Source organism: Fukomys damarensis, unplaced genomic scaffold (assembly GCF_012274545.1).
Source record: "Fukomys damarensis isolate Sample0158 unplaced genomic scaffold, DMR_v1.0_HiC HiC_scaffold_19, whole genome shotgun sequence".
NCBI lineage: Eukaryota > Metazoa > Chordata > Mammalia > Rodentia > Bathyergidae > Fukomys > Fukomys damarensis.
This window is the reverse complement of record NW_022900931.1, coordinates 19,162,166-19,168,440: the sequence shown is the minus strand read 5'-3', so window position 1 is coordinate 19,168,440 and position 6,275 is coordinate 19,162,166.

The window sequence follows — 6,275 nt, the reverse complement described above, 5'->3', positions numbered from 1 at the left end:
CATTTTTTTCTTTTCCCTTATTACCCTTCCCCTACACATCCCACCTTCCCTACACCTTTAGCTCCTTTCTTCCCATTTCTAAATGTCAGTAATCTTATTAGGATCTTCTGTATTATTACAGATTATTCACACCAGAGAGACTATTCGGTATTTACACGTGTGCCTTATTTATTTTAAAATGTTTTTAATGCTGCTTTCTGTTTGCCTTGAAACAACATGTCCTAGTTCCATCCATCCAAGTATCCCCCAAGGACTAACGGCAACTTTTTGGCACAGAGTGGTCCGTTGTGCTAAGTTTTTAAATGTTACGAGAAGGAAGAAGTATAACATAATAGCTGTGGATGAAAAATCCTCACTCCAGTACTTATTACCCGTAGAGTCTTGGCTTGGCACCGTCTCAGTCCCTAAGTTCATGTCTTCACATCTGGGGTGATGTAGGGAAGACGGCAAACGGAGAAGGGTCAAGTTTAGGGCATAAAGTTCTCATTGCTCAAACCACAATGACTCACTGAAGCAACCCGCAAGTCACCCCGGCAAGTCAAGAATCTACCTCTCACCTCCTCCTATCGCTTAGGTTTTCTGTAACTGAATGTCCTGTTTGCATTACTGTGCCCTCTCCCTGTCCTTTCCCAAGTATCAACCTATTTTAAAAGCACCGTCTTTCTTCTACACGCTGTTTTATTCCTCACATCTCTCATACTATGCTATGCATTCTTCCACTATGAGGAACGCATCAAATACAGAAATAATGGGTGATTTAACTAATATCCTATAATGCAATACCCATTAGTGCAATACAAAATAATATTATGAGATTTTATTAGCTCATATTAGTAAACACAGATTGCATTAAAAGCTGTTCCTGTTTTATTTTTGAAATGCTTTGATATGATACACTCCTATAAAATACCCAAATTATGCTGTTCTGAAACTGTAAAGTTGAGTTTCCTGCTGAGCAGGTTATGTTAAATCTTTTTCTTTTTCTTTATTCTTACCAAGGATAAGGAAATGGTGGCTACAGGGTTTCTCTTTGTTCACCTTCCCTGCTGCATAGGAAACACTTTAAGAGCACTTCCCAGGAAACTGTTTCTGACCTCCTGTCCCTTGCTTTCTACCAGATACTAGTAACAACATCAAATGCCACTTCTTAACATTAAAAATTAGATATTATCTAACATTAGACTCTATGTAGCACAAGGTAAAGGGGCTTTTTGGCAGATAGCCAGGTAATTAGCTCAATGCAGACAAAACAAGACCATTCGAAGCCTCATTGGAGAGTCCTGGCGATGCCTCTAAAGCCTCCCTCTCATCCTTGCTATAGGGTAACCTGTCAAAGGATGAATTTAATATTTTCATTTTAAGTATTTCTCTTTTGAATTTTTACCACCCCCTACGAGTGCGCCAGCTTTTTCACTTAACAAAGCCATTATCACACCAAGGTGAAGGCTACATAGGAAAAAAAAAATACCACTCAAGATAATACCACATCTATGTTTTCCTATGCTAATACTTTTGAGGATTAGAATAGAGTGACACCAAATGACCATTTTGAAGTCTATTAGTTAATATGCTTGTCTTCTATTAAGCAAGGGAAAGGATTGGGTATGGGTAATAGAATCAAATGTGGTAAACTTAGCTAGAATATTACATTTTTGTTCTTTCTATGTAATGGACTTTTAATATCTGTAAATAGGGAATAAAATGTTTTAAAGATTTGTTTGCTCAATCATGACTATGCCAGAGACATACATTACAGATCATAGAAAAACATTTCAAAACAATGGCAGACTACTTCTAGAGCACATGCATTTAGGGTTATTTTTATCAGAAGCATTAATTGGTAAATTAAAATGGAATTGTTGACCGATCACACACAAGCCATGAAAACTGTCTAGTAGGCACCTCAGGTCAGCCTGTCTGCCTGCTATGCTAACCTATAAACCCTTCACACTGCTGTTCTCTCTCTTTAGCAAAAACACTCACTCAAAAACTCAAAGTTATTGCTTCTGTTTACTCACCATCCCATTTCTTCGTAGTCTGTTGATACTTAAATGTTACACACAGCCTTTGCAAGACTGTTCTCCTGAAGAGTATTTATGACCACTAATACAGGTAAATGCTTTTAAGGCTCTAATGGGAGCTAAGAATTAGGAGAATCACAGGAGGTTTTCCTGGTCAGTGGTTCATCCTTAGCAAACATGCCAGATGGGCTGGGGACTCCTCCTCTATCTCTTTTGGGAATTTCTAACCGGTGGAGGATATGTTAGACATATCCAACCAGGTAAGAGAATTGAGAAAGGTGGTACAACCCTTACAGACTCACAAGCAAAAAGAAAAGTTTCTAGAGAGCTTTCAGTCATTCAAATTGAAAGGGGGAAGCCAGACAGATTATATAGATGATTGGTGATTCTTTATGAGATTTTAATAGACTTTTTATTTAAAATTCTGACATTGGTGGTGCTTCATTTCATGAACTAGAATGAGTAATTTGAGAAACCAAGTAGTGGATCCCAGTGGTCCTCAGAGTGGATGCTTTTTAAGCTTCTATCATTTTCCCTAAAGTTTCCCTTCCAAAAATTTGGAGGCATGATTTATTCCACACCATCATGATTATGATTCCTAATAACATTTAAAAGTAATTCTTTTCTTTGGCAACATCTTCATTAGCTACTTTTTATCTTTTAACACAATTGACTTTTTTCCCCTTTGAATTGCTTTCCTTGTTCTACTTTTTCTGATATAGTAAACTTATCTCTCTTCTTTCTCTTTGTATATCTTCCCCTTTTCCATATTTCAATCTTATAGCTTCTTTTGACTCACAGGAAAAACACAACTTTGAATTTGAACACATTTCATGTCACATGATTATCTCTCGCTCGAGTAGCAATTCGTTTTACTTTTAACATTTCATGCCCCATGCTACTTGGACTCTACAATGGGAAAGCAGTCCTAGAGAGAGGACAATGCTACTAGACAACTCATTTTGCAAGCTACTTTATATCCAAATAAAACATATCAGACCATCTTTTCCAGTAAGTATGAAGATGTATTTGCAGAGATCCAGCTTTACATACAAAGAGTTAGTAGTGAGCAGTAACAAATCTATGCATTTGTAAAGGTAATAAAGAGATGTATAAAGAAGTACTCAGTGCTATACATGTGACTGCTTTAATTATGTGAGAGAACATTCTTATTTTTAAGGGTGACGTCATTGGTTGCAATCACTACGCAGCTTGTGGTGTGACAATACTTAGAGCTTTCTAGAGCATGCTTTTGATCCAGCATCATCTCTTTGTTTTCCTGAAACTTCAGTATCTCTTTTAATTTGTCATCTTCTATCAGAAATTCTATTTGTGCATGGAATAACTGAGAGAAATTTTTAGATTTTATAACCTTTTTCATTTACTTTACTTACTTGTGTCAGTTGGCTTTCTGTGGCTGTGACCAAAAATACCTGACATAAACAGATTAAAGGAAGAAAGGATTTATTTTGGCTCGCAGTTTCAGAGGTTTCAGTCCATGGGAGGCTGGTTCTAAGGCAGAACATCGTGCTGAAAGGGCAGGAAAAGGAATGCTGCTGACCTTTCGGCAGCCAGGAAACAGAGAGAGAGAGAGCACAAAGACAGCCAGAGAGTGGGGAAGGGGCTTTGGATAGGATATACTGTACAAAGACAAGCCCCTGGTGACCTGCTTCCTCCGACTGGGCCCCATCTCCTAATAGAACCATTTAGCTATGAACTCATCAATAGATCAATTTGTTGATGTGGTCAGTTCCCCCAGTATATGAGTCTTTGTGGGATACTTTGTATTTAAACCACAACACTATTTCACCATTATTTAAAATGATTAAAACAAAACATTGTAAATGCTTTTTGAAGGGGGGAAAATAACCCTAAAAATTATTATGTGTAACAAATGACTTGAGGATTCACATGATCCTAAAAAGAAATCTCAAGTCAAATATGCTGATCTTATTGCTCAGCAATCACGCCTTCCTTTTTAATAGCTACTGATGGACACCTTTTGTGGTGCTCATTTTACAGTGGTGTCGATGACAAGCTTTCACTTGGCTGCAGCTGATCATGCTGCTTCCAACTGTGTTTCATCTTACGGAAAGTTACTTGTATGCATGGAATGCTTTTGATTCTACAGAGTGTGGAATGGGATAGCCAGCATTCGGTCATGCAATTTATTAAAACATGGTCATTCTTAATCCTGAAACCTTACATTTATAGGATCTTTTTTTGTGTACTGGGGATCGAACTTAGGTCCTTATGCTTGTGACGCAGTTGGCAGAACCACTGAGCTAAATCCCCAGCCCGCACATTTATAAGATCTTAACAACATACAAAATAATTTCTTTTCTTTGCTGGAACTTTGACCACAAACGGATAATTTTTTAAAAATTATTTAGTATATGGCACTTGATAAAGCCTGTGGTATCATTAGTTGCAAAAGTAGAAGAAAATGCTCTCTCTCTCTGGAGGAACACGACAGTGTTGAATACTGAAGAACAAATAATGACACTGGCATCGTGCATTTCTTTCTCATTTTTTCTGTAATATTTTCCTGAACTGTTCATTTGTTATTATTTTAAATGAAGCCATTCTTTCTCAGAGCTGAGGTTGTTTCAAATGAATCAGAGCACCTTAAATTGTCAAAACATTTAGGGATCTGGATAACAATAAATAAAAATTGTATGGAAAACTACTACATGAACCAATGACAAACAGTAGCACATAAAGATGTGATCAAAAAGCAGTTAAAATAAAGACCTAAAATGTCAACAATATTCTGTAACTGATGTTATGATTCCAGAAGAGGACAATGCTGTAGAGACACAAAAACACAGCATTATCATGGGAATTTGTAAGAAAAAAATTATTATAATGCATAGAAAGTTGTAGTCAGATTATGTGCCTAAACAAATGACTAGTCTAAGGTGTAGGAATTTCATAACCCATCCATATTTAATCTTTTCCATGATGAACATGACTTGTCTGTTTCTCCATCCTGAACTAGCCAATGAAAATACAACATAAAGGCTGCAAACATCTGTCACATGTGAAATGTCCCCCCAAACTCATATGCTAACAGCTTGGTTGCCAGCTGATGCGCGTTGGGGAAGTGATTGGATCATGGCGGCTCAAACTACATCAAGTGGATTAAATCCAGGAATTTGATGGCTTTCCTGGGAGGTGATGCAGACAGGAAGTGGAGCCTAGTTTGAGGAAGTGGGTAACAGGGTGTGAACATGGGGACAGTGTCTGAGGTCTCTCCCACTCTGGGGTGGAATGAGGTGAGTCAGGTTCCTCTGCCACATCTTTCCATGATACTTCTGCCTCCTCACAAGCATAGAAGCAATGGAAATAGGTGACCATAGGCTGAAAGTTCTGACATCATAGGCCAAAATGAACTTTTCTTCCTTGAAGTTGCTAATGTCAGGTATTTTGTCATAGCAAAAAAATGCTGACTAGCATAGCAGGTGATTTGGCCCTTAATGTAGGTCACAATAGAAAACTTGCACCCTCAGTGTTCTTAAAGAAATCAAAGGCCACCTCCTCAAGATAGCTAAAGCATTTAAGGGATGGAACTGGTAAGTTTTTCCTTAGTTGGTGACTCTGTTCCTCAGATTAGTCCAAATCTCATTTCATTCTGCTCAGCCATGGAAATAATAATAAACACAATTTAAAAACTTTTACTCAGACTGAAAACCAAACCAAACAAAACAAGAAAACTCCTCCATGACCATGGATTCCTGCATCACTTTTTTGGCAGATAAATTTGCACACAAATAGTGCAAAGTGAGTCAGAAAATACGAATCTTGAATCTCCTAAAAAAAACAAATGAATGCATCATTTTGACCCTGAGGTTGTTTTCAGTTACATTTTCTGTGACTATCACAGTCGCAGAGTTGAGAATCAATGCCGAGATCTTGATCTTTTAACCTTTCAGAATCTGCTTAATCTTACCTATCTATAAAAGATTAATAAAAATTAATTCTTTTTTATTCAAGATTTGGACAGTTTTCATTACTATCACCTGGAAAGATGATTTCTGAAGGGGAAACAGGCAAACAGGCCTGCTTTCAGTTAAGATTAGAATGTCAACCTCTGAACTCTCTCTAAAATGTGGAACAGGTTCCTTGACATTTTGATCCAACTTTTTCACAAAGCCAACACTTACAATATGAAATATGTATTCTATATCTTAGTTTAACACAGTGACCCCCATCTATACAAGGGACCGTACATTTTTCAAGCAGCTTACGTCT